The sequence below is a fragment of the Eleutherodactylus coqui genome, chromosome 7 (assembly GCF_035609145.1).
Source record: "Eleutherodactylus coqui strain aEleCoq1 chromosome 7, aEleCoq1.hap1, whole genome shotgun sequence".
NCBI lineage: Eukaryota > Metazoa > Chordata > Amphibia > Anura > Eleutherodactylidae > Eleutherodactylus > Eleutherodactylus coqui.
The window spans coordinates 55,814,256-55,829,746 of NC_089843.1; positions in this window are offsets into that span (position 1 = coordinate 55,814,256).

Sequence of the window (15,491 nt, forward strand, 5' to 3'; positions counted from 1 at the left end):
CATCAGATCACATGGCCGTATTCCTGCGACGTGAAAGTGCCCATCCGGGGCCAATATAGCACCGAGCACTTTCACGCCTGCCCGCAAGGATAGTCTTGGAACTATCTTTTGGGCTGGAATACGTCGGCTGCTGCATAGCCTCCTATGGAAGCCAATGACAGCTGCCAGAGAAAGGAGGTGGGAGGGAGTTTAGCAGCGTGACTGCTAAACTCCCTCCCTCTTCTCTCCTCTCCTCCAGCTGTTTGCAATGGGAAGGTGCGGAGCTATGCCCCATCCCGTCCCCTCCCATTGCTGGCTGCTGACAAGGGGAGTGGGCAGGAGCTTAGCTCCAGCTCCCACTCCCTCCCATTGCAAACAGCTAGACGGGAGGAGAGAGGAGGTAAGCCGGGGAGGGAGGGGAGGCCCAACGGCATTGCGGGCACATGCCATCTGAATGGGCGCATAAACGTTAGATTTATGTGCTTGTTCACGCGTTTTTAGGGCGCCAGCATGCACCCGTAAAAACGCTTATTGCCATGTGAAAGAGCCCTTAGTCTAATGGCCCTCTTACACAGGACGAGAATCTCACGATTCTCTTTTACTCAAGAGAACAAGCTGATGACTTTATCGCCAGCCTGTTCGCACTCAGGTTCCATGTTTAGACTGCACGATTACTGTAAAGAAACGTGCAGTTCTTGATCAGTATTTCACATTCCTATACGAAACACTGATCTGTGTTTAAACTCTGACGAGTGAATGATTTTGATGCCGAATGAAACTGAATGACAAACGAAAACCACACCGTTCTCATTCGTCCTTAATAGAGATGAGCGAACCTACTCGTTTCGAGTAATTACTCGATCGAGCACCGCGATTCTCGAGTACTTCCGTGCTCGGGTGAATAGATTCGGGGGGCGGGGGGAGGCGTGGCGGAGCGGGGGGTAGCAGCGGGGAACAGGGGGGAGCCCTCTCTCTCTCTCTCTCTTTCTCTCCCCCCACTCCCCGCTGCAACCCACCGCGCCCCCCTGAATCTTTTCGCCCGAGTACGGAAGTACTCGAAAATCGCGGTGCTCGGGCAAAAAAGGGGCGTGGCCGAGTAGGTTCGCTCATCTCTAGTCCTTAATCATTTATTGTTCAGCTTCGTGCATTCTAACGATTTGCTGAACAAGAATTCTTCAATGTAAATGCAGCGTAAGATGCCTAGAATGAAAACTGAAGCAAATCTGCAATAGGAGTCTTAAAAGGGTTGTCAGAGTGTGGAATATTTAACAAAAGGTGCAAATGTGTTTAAAACACCAAAATAGAAGCAGTTTGTTACCCCGTTGATCCCATAGTGCAGCTCCTGTAACCCTCCGTCTTTTAGAACTGCTGCCACATGGCTGTAGCAGACAGAGGTCGCAGCGTCACGTACCATTCTCAGAACGTCAATGCTCAGATGCTGGGGTTGCTTTAATTAACCAGTGCTGCCCACTTGAGCAGTGTTGGTAAGTCAGAGCTGTATGTAGTGTCTTCTTCACACATGTGTAAGCGCAACACGCACAGGATGGTGTGACCTTCACTGCGCAAAGTTACGCTATCGTATGCGTATCTGGGCTTTTTGCTGCATTTTTTTTTGCTCTGCTGGGGATTGACATTGGTGTGGTACACTCCCACACCATGATTTTTAAGGCTGTGCAGCCTTAATTAGTCCCCAGAGTGTTGACTTCCCCACGAAATGGCACAGTTCATCGCACAATTGTGCGAGGATCAGGTGCGCTTTTGGCCACCCCAATAGACTGCTTTGGTGCATAAAAATAGAGCACGCAGCAGGTTCTTATTTTTATTTTATTTTTTGGCAGGCCGAAATGTCAATGTGAAAGTGAGAGTTAACCCATTGAAAAGAATGGGTTCTATGTGTATTGCGTGCACAAATATGCTCATGGTAAGAAGCCCTCGCACTACAGATACGTACTAATGCACAGTGTACATCAGGTAGTCGGAGAAGCAGTTTGGCTATCTTTGTTTGTCCCGGCCTGGTGGGTCGCTTTTAAGAAGTGTATGTAAGGGACAAATGGAGGTAAAGTATGGGACTGCGGGATTACACTACAGACCTTGTCTGCATAGGAGCTGTAGAAACAAAACAATAGGATTTTGATTGTGTGGAGTACTTTCAGTAATGGGTGTGATGTGTTAAAACAAAGTAGCCGTACTCGCCTGTATCCCAGCGATCCAATTCTGCAGCTTCGGCGGTCCTCATGGTCTTTATGAATGCCATCACCGCACCGCTGCAGCAGCCACGTGCTGCTCTACCAACTGCTAGCACCTGAGCATTGACCCTAGGAGAACAATATGTGACCGCGGCGGCCTCTGTCTGCAACAGCCAGGTGGTAGCAGTTCTAAAAGACTACGAGGGCTGCAGGAGCTGCAGTATGGGATCGATGGGGTAACAAACGGGTGGGAACGGCTTCTGTTTTCCAAGTTTTAATACATTTGCACCTATTTTTTAAAGTTATTCCACACTTGGACAACCCTTTAAGACTCCTATTGCAGATTTTCCTTCATTTTTCATTTTAGGCTTATTGAAACAAAGTGGTTGTGAAAGAGAACATGGGTTTACGTGGGATCAGCAATACATTGTTTGTGGTTCATGTACAACTTCTGTGTTATTTTGGATATTTTTTTTAATTCACAGGGTTAAGTATTTATCTTAAGTACCAGAGTTTAAGTTTGTGGGACACTTGGCCAATAAAGGTTGATTAATTGGAGAATGCAAGTGTCCCTTCTGCAAGGTGTGTTAATGGAATGTCAGAAATATTGTACTTTTCACAGTGGCCACTTGGGAGCAGACTGACATTTCTCTTCTCCACAGAGTTGTGTAATCACAAATTACAGCCCTGCTGTCCTACCTGAGGCCTTGATGAAGCCAATATTTGTCGGTTGGTGCTTTTTACCATGTGCAGATTATCTGCCTGTGTAAAACCAACATAAGGTTTTGTATGCAGCTCCACAGTCACCCTTTAGGCCTCATGTCCACTTGAAAAATACAATCCGCGCAGAATCTGCCGCGAATTTGCTTTAAATTTTTATTTTTTTTTGCATACAGATATGCGCACACATTGCTATCAATGTGATAGCAAAATTGCCGATCCACGCGGAATACACAGCAAAATGGAGCATGCCGCGTTTTTTCTCCGTGTGAGAAAAGGCAATTCTTTTAAAATGCCATCCGCGGGTGCAAAAATCAATTTAATGGACCGCGGATGGCCAATGATTCCCTATAGGCAAAATCCGCAGCGGAATCCGCAATTCCATTTAGCTGGTGGATATGAGGCCTTAGTCTCCGGGGAAAGGGCTGAACTCGTCACTTCCTGGACTGTAATAATCTGACATTTCTCTGACAGTTGACTCCCATTCATTGTATGTGCAATAAGGAACACACAGCTTGCTGTGATGTCTATGCATGTCAATATGGTCGTCTTTAGGAAAGCATTTAAAAACCAGTTTCTTGACGTTTTTTTGCAGCTTTCTGCCACACTGATGTGGGTCCCCCCACTTTGAACAATCCCTACTTATTAGAAAGGTCGCTTGACAAGAACTTGATCATAGTGTCCTCTTGCTGGGACTTTCGGTAATCAGGTGTAATATGTTGAGTGTTTCCCTGCAGCACCCCCACAGGGGAAATTAATCATTACACAGTGTCCATTTGAAACAATTCTGTGTAACGCAGGACAGATCCTCCACAACAATTATAAATTATGTTTAGTTGGGTTTTCTAAATTTGCGGACCTTTTTAAACTTTGCAAAGGTTTAGAAAATATGAGGCAATAGTTTGAGAATTCACTGGCATGTTTACATCGTTGCTTTTATTTTTTCCACAGTCAGAATGGATAGGGTATCACTAGGAGATGTCCTCCTCTGCTGGATCAGCGGGGGATCTGACTGCCAGCACCCTCACAATACTCAAAATGAAAAGCAACTGTAGAAACTGGCTCAATTGTATAATAGAAAGATAACTGCTTACCTTTAACCCGTTAAGGACCAAGCACTGTAAATTTACAGCGCTTGGTCCTGGGCTTTAATCCCAGTCAACTGTAAAAAAAAATACAGCGAGGGATTAAAGCCCCTTATTCTGCAATCAATCAGAAGCAGGTTGGGTTGTCAGCTGTTAGTCACAGCTGAGAAGGCAGGAATAGTTTTAACCCCTTCTGCCTTCTCCTTTCCAGAGTATACAGCGCTCAATGAGTGCTATGTACTAAAGAGTGGAAGTGTTGCTTAAAGTACGCACGCTGACGGTCATATGACCGTCAGGAGCCCCTGGCACAGCAGAGATACAGGGTCTTAGCAGACCCTTATCAGCTCCGCCAGTGACAGTCACTAGAAGTGGATGTTTTCCCTGCAACTGGGGCCCCTATAGATGCCCCAGCTACAGTGGAGAAGTGTCAAATAAAAAAAAAATAACAAAACATGTGAATGTTCCCCAGAGGTCTTGTATGATGTCATGAGGGACACATATGGTAAAAAACATAATTACATAAGTAAAACAAAGTTACAAAATAAAAGTATATACATAAAGAAAATGACCCAAAACCGGCGCTGTATGCATCCTGTAAACCAAAACCATACATATTATATATCAAAATGTTCGAAACAAAATGAGGAACATGTACTTTATTTTAGTGTAAATATAAAATTTTTTTTTTAGCTTTTTACCCCCAATAAATATTGTCACGGGGGGGAAAAAAAACGCAACAAAAGGCTGCTAAAGGTAAAAAAAAATAGGGCAGTTAAACCACCACATGGGTAAAATCTCTTAAAAGTGTCTGATACTTAAAGGGGTTGTCTCGTGAAATCAAGTGGGGTTCAGCACTTCTGTATGGCCATATTAATGCACTTTGTAATATACATCGTGCATTAATTATGAGCCATACAGAAGTTATTCACTTACCTGCTCCGTTGCTAGCGTCCCCGTCACCATGGATCCGTCTAAATTCGCTGTCTTCTGGCGTTTTTAGACGCGCTTGCGCAGTCCGGTCTTCTCCCTGGTGAATGGGGCCGCTCGTGCCGGAGAGCTGGTCCTCGTAGCTCCGCCCTGTCACGTGTGCCGATTCCAGCCAATCAGGAGGCTGGAATCGGCAATGGACCACACAGAGCCCACGGTGCACCATGGGAGAAGACCCGCGGTGCATCGTGGGTGAAGATCCCGGCGGCCATCTTGGTAAAGGAAGAAAGAAGTCGCCGCAGCGCGGGGATTCGGGTAAGTAATAAACTTTTTTTTTTTTTTTTTTTTTTAACCCATCCCTTGGGTTTGTCTCGCTCCGAAGGGGGGGCCTATTGAATAAAAAAAAAAAACGTTTCGGCGTGAGACAACCCCTTTAAAGTACAAAACAGTCTGGTCATTAAGGGGGGCTTGATCCACACGAGTCTTCCCATGAATAAAGGTCCTTTCACACTGGACAAGCATCGGGCAAGCGATGCCAGACAGTCGTCCCTGTGTTTCTGCGCTCCCCGTCTCAGCTAGCAGAGCAGACTAGTTCACGAAACGGCTAGCAGAGGGGCGGGACAGGGCAGGAGATTTCTCTCTTCCCCGCCCCCCTCCATTCACATAACACAGCAGCTGTTCAAACTGCACCATGAGCTTCATTGCTAATCTTTATGCTGTGTAAACAGCTGCCGATCAGTAGTGAACGGCTGCTGTGTTATCTCAATGGAGGGGGGGGCGGGGGAGTGAGAGGAGAGAAATCTCCTGCACTGCCCCGCTCTCTGCTGGCCGCTCCGTGAACCAGCCTGCTCTGCTAGCTCCCGTGCAGGAGTGCGGAGACACAGGGATGAGTGTCGGGCATCATTTGCCCAACATTCATCCCGTGTAAATGGGGCTTTATGTTTGCCTCAAGTGGTCGTCCCCCAAGATCACCGCAAAGCATTCGGAATTATTTAGCAGCCAAGAAAGTATGTAACCATTTCCAGTTTTATTCAGAATAGATGAAAGAGCGCAGAGGGTTTCAGAGGACTTGCAGAGCCTCCTTTCTCAAGCACATGTGATGCAAAATGTGGTGCTGACCATTCCACAACTATAGAAGAATTCAAGGTAATCAACCCATTTCCTTCATTGGTATCGGTGAGTTTCTTGGACGCAGGAAGAACCCATAGTCATGAAAACGGGAGAATATTAGTTTTGCCTCTGCTTGATATCCTACAGGACAAGGGGTTTGGCATTAATTCTGTAATTTGAGTATTTGTAAATGGGCTGCAAAAGAGGAAATTAAGGACGCAATGAAAAAAAATACGTATAGAGATAGTGGATTTAAAAAGTAAACTGTCAGAAAAAAGGTAATAAAAATCAATTTAAAACCAACGTGCGTCTTGTCTCACTTGAATTTAAATATAAAACAATGTACATATGTTAACGTGAAATGCAATAGAATAAAACAAAACTAAAATGACTCAATACATGCATAGCCCCCCAATATAACCAAGCAAGGTAGACCACTGAAAATGCAACAACATATAACTATACAAATATGTACAAGTAGAGTAATAAATGGGGGGGGAAGATCAAGATAAATTGGTGAAATATGGACATTTTGTAAGCATAAATAGGAGACTGGAGAATCGGAAGGACAAACGACCAGCAGACACACAAAGAAAAACTCAGAGCTGCTGCAGGACTTCGTTAAGGCCGGCTGCACACGGCATATTTGCATTGCAGAATCTGGAGCGGGCGCCCAACTCTGTTAACGACAGCAAATAGGCCTATAGCTATGGAAAAACGCTTTCTCCTGCGCACGAGCAAAAATCTATCGCAATTTTTATATATATTTTTTTTCTTCGGTCGTTGAGGAAAAATCGCAGCATGGTCTTGTTTTGTGCGGAAAAAAAGGGGCCATGTCATTAAGGGGTTAAATAATGTATTAACTTCCTTCTCTGGGTCATTACGACGCACACGGATACCACATGTGTGATTTTATTTTTGATTTTTTTACAAAGTAAAGGGAGACAAGTGTTTATTTTTTTTAATAATTTTTTTTACTTTTTTTTTTTTTTGTCCCTTTAGGGGACTTCCACAGGGACCCATCAGGACCCCCTGATTACATTCCGGGGGTCCAATGGTGACAGCCCTTTACATGCTGCAGTGACAGCCCTTTACATGCTGCAGTCACATAGACTGCAGCATGTAAAGGGTTAACACAGCAGAGATCGGAGGTTTTCTCTGATCTCTGCTGTAAGAGCTGGTACCTAGCTGTCCTCTGACAGCCAAGCACCAGCTCTCCCTGCCACAGAGACCATCGGCTTGCTTCTGACAAACCGATGGTCTCTATGGCAACCTGTAAACAAAGCAGGAGACTTAGAAGCAGGAGATTGCCGGCAGATCGGCAATATCTTCTGCTGGTTTTTCAAAGTCCTTGCTTTGTTCTCTGTGGGTCTGTGCAGGCAAAGCACAGTGCCACAGCTTGTGGCATTGTGCTCTGCAGCTCCCATAGTGATACATAGCCCGGAAATCTTCCGGGCTATATCGCTATGGGCAGTGGAGCTCGTCCCAGAAAATTTCCGGGCGTGCCACTCAAGGGGTTAATGGGGATTTCTTTTCTATAACGGCAAATGTTATTTTGATAACTATCGGCTGACGCAAACCTGGATCTTGGGGATACTCACGTGGATTACGACCCCCCGCCCCCACCACAAAGTAAGTAATTATCTTTCTATTACATACTCGAGCCAATTTCTACAGCTGGAGCTTTGGGGCTTTATCCTATCCTGTGATGAAGGTACCGGTGTACCCTGGATCCTCCCTTTGGTGGCTGACCTGCTAGGACATTGTCTTGCTGTGACTTGATTTGTGAAGCAAACTAGGATTATTGGGTGTGGGATGCCGTCCTTCCAGGTAGGCTGCCTACACAAGGTGAGTTGGTAACACACCCTCCCCTAATCGTACATACAGAGCCTCTTGTTCTGGAGCGCTGCCCTAATTCTTTTATATTTAAAATGAAGGTACAGTTACAAGGTTTGGTCATTTCTGACAGGGTACCTGGAGGTCTGACCTCCCATTGAACATTGTTATATCCTACTGATAAAAATTAAAATGTCTAACTTCACAAGTGTTAAGTCATTGCTGTGTAAAAGGGCCTTTATTTAATCTTGGAATAATGGTGTACTTCGCTAGTTGCAGCCGGAGGCTACCCACATATGGGCGAGCGTGATCTCTGGCCGAGAAACTAGGACCGAAATCGCGCTTTTCAACGTGCGTTTTCACTCCGACGCGACATGTTTTTCTGGCAAAAATCCCTCCCATCACTTCAAAAGAATGGGGTTCATATTCTCTCGCGTGAGATTTTCGGTTGTGTTAAACTGCGCTGAGACTGAAAATACTTCTAGGCATGTATTGCGACTGCACAATCACTATTGGCGCCAAGCATGGCTGTGTGCAGCTGTAGCAGTTCCTCCTCTGTAGAGGTCTATGGGCTGCATGCATCATCCCCTTTTTCACCTCCTGCGCTGTGACTTGTAGTCTTTGGGCATCGCTTAACAAGCAGTGGACAAAAAAATTAGAAGGGAATTCCTTAACCCAGTGATTCCCAACCGGGGTGCCGCGAAAGGCTGCTAGGGGTGCCCCGGCTCTCCAGCTGGAAATCACGTCAGTACTGGTGTATTATGTCGCCACCTGAAGTTAGGTGGGGGGATATAATACACCTGCCTTGACATTTGTTGACGCCTCCAGCTTGTGATAGGCTGTGGGTGTTCTGTTCCAGCTCCCTGCTGCCCTTACTGCTGAATGTTCCCATATCGGTCCTCTTGCTCCTTCCTTTGCCGCTGCTGCCATCACTCAGCCCCGGCGCTCCTGCCATCAGTGGTCCCACGCCCCTCTGCCTGCTCTGCTGTGTGCTACAGACTGCCAGAGCTCTTGCTGCTGCTGCCCTCACTGACACCCGCCTCTCCGGCTGCCGCGGTCGGCGCAGCTGTCACTCACCCCACCTCGGCGCTGTGTGTTCTCCTCTGCTCTCTCCCGTTCTGGCTGCAGGGAGTCTCGGCAGCTGACACTCGGTCCTGGTGGCGGCGCTGGTGTGTGTGTTATGAAGCAGTATGTGCCCCTGCTGGAGGGTTATGGCTACAGTTACTTTTACAGTTAGGCTTACATTATTAGGGGTAAACAGCTAATGTAAGCCTTACACTCAAACTACCCCTAACCCACCAGCATGGGCACAAACTCCCTCCATGCTACTGTCAGCCTCTGAGCGGTGCTGCCTGTTATTACTTTGGAGGGGGTGTTAATATGACTACAGGGGCGGCAATAGGGGGTCTCTAGGACTACAGGGGGCGCCAATAGGGGGTCGCTAGGACTACAGGCGGCGCCAATAGGGGGTCGCTAGGACTACAGGGGGCGGCAATAGGGGGTCGCTAGGACTACAGGGGGCGGCAATAGGGGGGGGGTCACCTATTACTGCCGGGGCCGCTATAATTACTACTGAGGCCACTGTGAGGGAGTTGCCCTTACCACCGGGGCCACCAATATAGGTGGGGTTGCCCTTACCACCGGGGCCACCAATATAGGGGGGGTTGCCCTTACCACCGGGGCCACCAATATAGGTGGGGTTGCCCTTACCACCGGGGCCACCAATATAGGGGGGGGGGGGTCGCCCTTACCACCGGGGCCACCAATATAGGGGGGGTCGCCCTTACCACCGGGGCCACCAATATAGGGGGGGGGGGTCGCCCTTACCACCGGGGCCACCAATATAGGTGGGGTTGCCCTTACCACCGGGGCAACCAATATAGGGGGGGGGGTTGCCCTTACCACCGGGGCCACCAATATAGGGGGGGGGGGGTCGCCCTTACCACCGGGGCCACCAATATAGGGGGGGGTCGCCCTTACCACCGGGGCCACCAATATAGGGGGGGGGTCGCCCTTACCACCGGGGCCACCAATATAGGGGGGGGGGGTCGCCCTTACCACTGGGGCCACCAATATAGGGGGGGGTCGCCCTTACCACCGGGGCCACCAATATAGGGGGGGGTCGCCCTTACCACCGGGGCCACCAATATAGGGGGGGGGTCGCCCTTACCAGTGGGGCCATCAATATAAGGGGGGGGTCGCATTTACCACTGGGGCCACCAATATAAGGGGGGGGGGTCGCCCTTACCACCGGGGCCACCAATATAAGGGGGGGGTCGCCCTTACCACCGGGGCCACCAATATAAGGGGGGGGGTCGCCCTTACCACCGGGGCCACCAATATAAGGGGGGGGGTCGCCCTTACCACCGGGGCCACCAATATAAGGGGGTTGCTATTACTACTAGGGCCACCAACATTGGGGGGGGTCACCTATTACTGCCGGGGCCACTATAATTACTACCGAGGCCACTGTGAGGGGGTCGCCCTTACCACTGGGGCCACCAATATAGGTGGGGTCGCCCTTACCACCAGGGCCACCAATATAGGGGGAGGGGTCGCCCTTACCATCGGGGCCACCAATATAGGGGGTTGCTATTACTACTGGGGCCACCAACATTGGGGGGGGGACACTATTACTACAAGGGGCGGATTAGTTGTGGATGAAGTTGAGGAGGGCCCAGTAAATTTGAAATCTTGCCTCTGGCTATTAAAGGTAGCAGAGAGCCTGGAGCATTGATCAAAGGGGTATGTTTCTGAACACAGTTCTAACAGAAGTATCCATTTTGGGGTGCAAATCTTTATTTTCATGTGCACTATCGGTAAAAAAAAGTCATTAAAATTACATATTTGCAAATATGACTTTTTTTATTTTCTATATTGCTTTAACTCCTGAAATGTGCTTCGACAATAAACAGGATGGAAATATATATCTCATCAAAAATTTGTACAGTATGCTTGCGTATTTTTGACACACTGTAATGGAAAATGTGAAAAAAATTACAAATTTTTTTTTTTCAAAATTTTCCCAATTTTGGCGCTTTTAATAAATATACACAAATTCTATCGGTCAATTTTTACCATCTAAACGAAGTACAATATGTCCCGAAAAAAAAACAAACAATGCTAGAACCACTTGGATATGCAAAACCTTTACGGAGTTATTCTATGTTAAAGTGACACGTCTCAGATTTCCAAAATTTGTCCCGGTCATTAAGGCGCAAACAGGCTTGGTCACTAAGGGGTTAAGTGACGGGCACTCTAGGGGTGTTTTTCAGCACTAAATATTATTTTAGACCCAATGTCCATGGGTGGATTTGAATTGTGCAGTTCAAGCCACTCATAGGGAACCATGGGCGTCCACAGCTTTCATTTGAAGTCAATGGAAGCCATCTGTGACCCGTCCGCAGCTTCCACGAGAAAGCAGGAGTTTGAAAAGAAAAAAAAAAAAAAAAAAGTACTGTGCATGTGCGCCGGCCAGCACTTCCGCACACATCCGCAGTACAGAAAAAAGACCCAGACGGGTAAGCAGGGTCCTCGGGCCACGAGCAGGGTCAGATTCTGCTGCATGCTCCTGCATGCAGAATCCGACCCACTTGTGGACATGAGGCCTCAGGTAAAAATATGCATTATAGGTGTTTGTACAACAGGATAGGGGCCAAGTGGCTGATCAGTGGGGGCTTACTACTGCGAGAATAAGTGTTTCAAGTACCCCTGAATTCATGGAGCAACGGTTAACCCCTTAAAGCTAGAGGGTGTACAGTTACGTCCTGCGGGTTTGGGGTGTGTATGGATAGGGATCACGGGTAGATCCTGCTCCATTTAAATCTTGCAGCCCACACCCGCCCATAACAGCTCTGATAAGCAGCACCACTTACAGCGGCATTTAAATGCCCCGATCGATGTTCTAGGGTCCCACTCTACTGCCTGTGATAAGATCTGCCCCCTTCTGACAGGCACCATGACTGCCAATTCAGATTGCCTATCAAGCCCTGCCTGTGAGGTGGCTTGATAGATCGATCGCCTGTCAGATAGCAGTATAATGTAAAGCATTATGGCGACTAAAATAAAAAAAATATGTAAAAATTAGTTTAAAAGTTTTTCTATTAAATATTTTTTTAAAGTTTGAAAAAAAAAAAACTTTGCCATATTTATAATTTTAAAAAATCTGATATATATTTGGTATCGTTGCGTCCGTAAAAGTCTCATCTATCAAAGTAACACATTATTTACTCCGCAAGGTGAACTGCATCATAAAAAATAACGCCATATTTGCGCTTTTTTTGGTCACCCTGTCTAAGAAAAAAATATAATTAAAAGTGATCAATAAAGCCCCAGTACTCCATAATGGTATCACTATAAACTACAGGACGTCCAAAGTTATGGCTGTCAGAAGTTGGCGGCAAAAACTGATTAAATATCAGCAAATACAGCAAAAAAAAATATTAAGGCCTCTGGATTTCGCACAGAACCCCCCCCCCACCATAGCATGCTCTGGAAAAACTATTCCTCATGCACACGAGCGGAAGCCAATTGCGTTTTCCGCTTGCAGATGAACAATAGCAGTATCCCACACGGACAGCTTGCCTTGAACTCTATGGAAGCCGTCCGACCCGCAGCCCGTCCGCAATTTCCGTCCATTACCCGTGGAAAGAGCAGGAGCTAGAGAAAAAAAAATCTGTCCTGCGCATGTGTGATGGCCGACACGTCCACACACAACTGCAGTACAGAAGAAAGAAGACACGGACAGGTATATAGACTCACCGGCCGCAGGGACAGGCGGTCTTCCCCATGCGGAATTCACGCATGCTGTAAACATGAGGCCTATGGCACGCGTGGATTTCCGCAGCAGAAAACCTCCAAGTCAGTGTAGAAATGTAATTTTAAGTGCTTGTCGGCGATTGTGTTTGTCATTTTTATTGCAGTGTGCACGCCGTAGAAACAAGACGCACCCAAAGATGGCGGAATTTACATTTTTTTTCCCATTTAAATATTTTTACAGTTTTTAAGTACATAATATAGTACCATTACAAAATACAACTCGTCCCATAAAAAGCGAGCCCTCAGACAGCTACATTGCTGGTTAAATAAGTCATGATTTTTTAAAACAGGGAGGAAATCCGAAAATGGCCCCAAAAAAAGGCCTAGTCTCTAAGGGGTTATTCGTGTGGGCTGCTGCTCCATTCTTTTCATTAGAATGGATTGATGTAACATTTTGACCTATAACTACTCTGTATTTTGCCATCTAGTGGTAACAAATAGAATGGCAATTTCATCTGATGTAACCAAATGTAAGTCTGTGGATAAAAATACTAAAACCCAATTTTTTATGCAAAACTGAAAGCTCCATGTTCCTATCAGGTCCATCCAGTAATTCTGCTTAGTACATAGCAGCACAATATCCCTATTAGATGTTCCTTATGTTAATACAGTGTATCCAATAAAAGAAAAAGTTAATCTTCCTGTTAACTTAGGCCATGTGTCTACCATAATGCTGCACTATGGACAAATAATCCAAAGCGTTGTCCTTGGTGCCTCTTTCTCACCACTTGCATACTAATAGATAGGAATGTTAAGGGGAAGGGGTGGGTGTTATGTTCTTAAAAAAAAAACAACTTAAGGGCGCCTGTTATATGCTGTCTGATCTATTGTAATGTATAATGATGAACCCTAGTTACATTAAATAAAAAGGCAGCTATACATGTAAAGTAAAATCTTTTGGAGCAAAAATTAATATAAGACACTGTCTTATTTTCAAGGAAACAGGGTAGTGGCCGGGCGGCACTGTATCTGGTCGTACAATGTGTGGGCATCCTAAGATGGGAAAAAGATGAGAAAAAGTGAGGAGGTGGAGGAGCCAGCTGACCCTGTTAGGGTATATTCACATGGGGCAAGGGCTACCATACAGATTAGATGGCTGTCGACTGAACCTGCTGGTTGCAGTGGAGCCATCCACCCATCTAATGTGTATGGTGGTGTCGGAGGAAAGAAAGATCTGTTATGTTGGATTACATCATGCCGTATCTTTTTGTTTTGGGGGGAGATAAGCTGCTGTCAGTAAAGCTTTAAGCAATCTCATAGTAAAGACAAAAAACAATGTTGGAATTGAATAAAAATTTCTCTGTATGATGGTAACAAGTGATTACAATATCAGCGCAAAAGTGGAATTTTTTTTTTTGCTGAAAACTGACCCCTGACTGGAGGTTTTTCTTCCATCGAAAAGCTGGCTAGCAGCGCTGACCTCATAATAGTCAATTGAAGCCTATGGAAGCCGTCCGGATCCGCAGGAGACCAAAATCAGAATATACTCACCTGCTCCGGATCTTCCCTTCGTCGCGGCTTCATCTTCTCTCCGTCGTGGCTGGATCTTTTTTCTTCGGGCCAGCGCATGCGCGCGGCACGCAACCGACGTGCCGTGCACATCCCCCGGGCCGAAGAAAGAAGATCCGGCCGCGACGGAGAGAAGATGAAGCCGCGACGAAGGGAAGATCCAGAGCGTGCGAGAGGTGAATTAATTCTTCTTTTCAGTGCTCATGGCCGCGGGGCAGGAGGGACCTGCTACGGATTCTCCATGGAGAATCCCTAGCGGGCCTGATTTTACCCCGTGGACATGAGGCCTAAGGCCACTCTCACGCATGCTGTCGGCAAAACGCTGCAGTTTTACCGCCGTTTTTGGACGCACCCTATCGTTCTGAGGGGGGGGGTGATTAGGTGCGCTTAATCACGGTAAAATAGAGCAGACAACGCTAGAAAATCTCAGCGTTAGAAAACGCTGCAATCGAGCGCAGGTCTGCGAGGCTCCAGGGAAATCGAGGGGGGCCTCGTATCACTGTAAGAAAAACAGATGTGGAGTGGCTTAAATGAAGACATCGCCATGTTCGGTCCTTCCACTTGTAATAGCATCCACATTGTAACAGAACTGTTGGTTAAACAGCATTCCTTGCACATGCTGTTTTGGAAACGCAGACATATAGAGATGAGCGAGCACCCAAATGCTCGGGTCCGCGTTATTCGAGTCGAGCTTTTCATAAAATTCGAGAGCTCTACTCGAGTAACGAACCGCATTGACTACAATGGGAGACTCGAGCATTTTTGTATGTGGGACACCGGGTCCCGAGCTTTTTTTTTTCTCTTGGTTCTCCGTTTCCCTCTCCCTCAACGGGGAGGGGCCAAAACAGGCACGTCGTGACGGGGAGGGGCCAAAACAGGCACGTCGTGACGGGGAGGGGCCAAAACAGGCACGTCGTGACGGGGAGGGGCCAAAAACTGGGGCGTGGTCGAACAGGGTTTGATGCTCGTTCGAGTAACAAGCACCATCGAGTACGCTAATGCTCAAACGAGCATCAAGCTCGGCAGAGTACGTTCACTCAACTCTACAGACAAACATGCCATGTGCTTAATAATTTAGAAGACCGTATATACACCAAAACGTGTTGTAAATGGCCCCCTATACGACTGGAGGGGAGCGCCACTGTGGTCATCTGGATGTTCCCCTGCTTGGAGACATTGATATAACATAAGTGGATGAGTAGAAGAAATCTAATCCGCTGTTTGCTACATAAGAACTAGAAGCCTCTGACAGTAAACTAATTCCTACAAGGATGATGCAATGATGACCGACTTGTAAATAAACGGTCTCATACTGCGCACA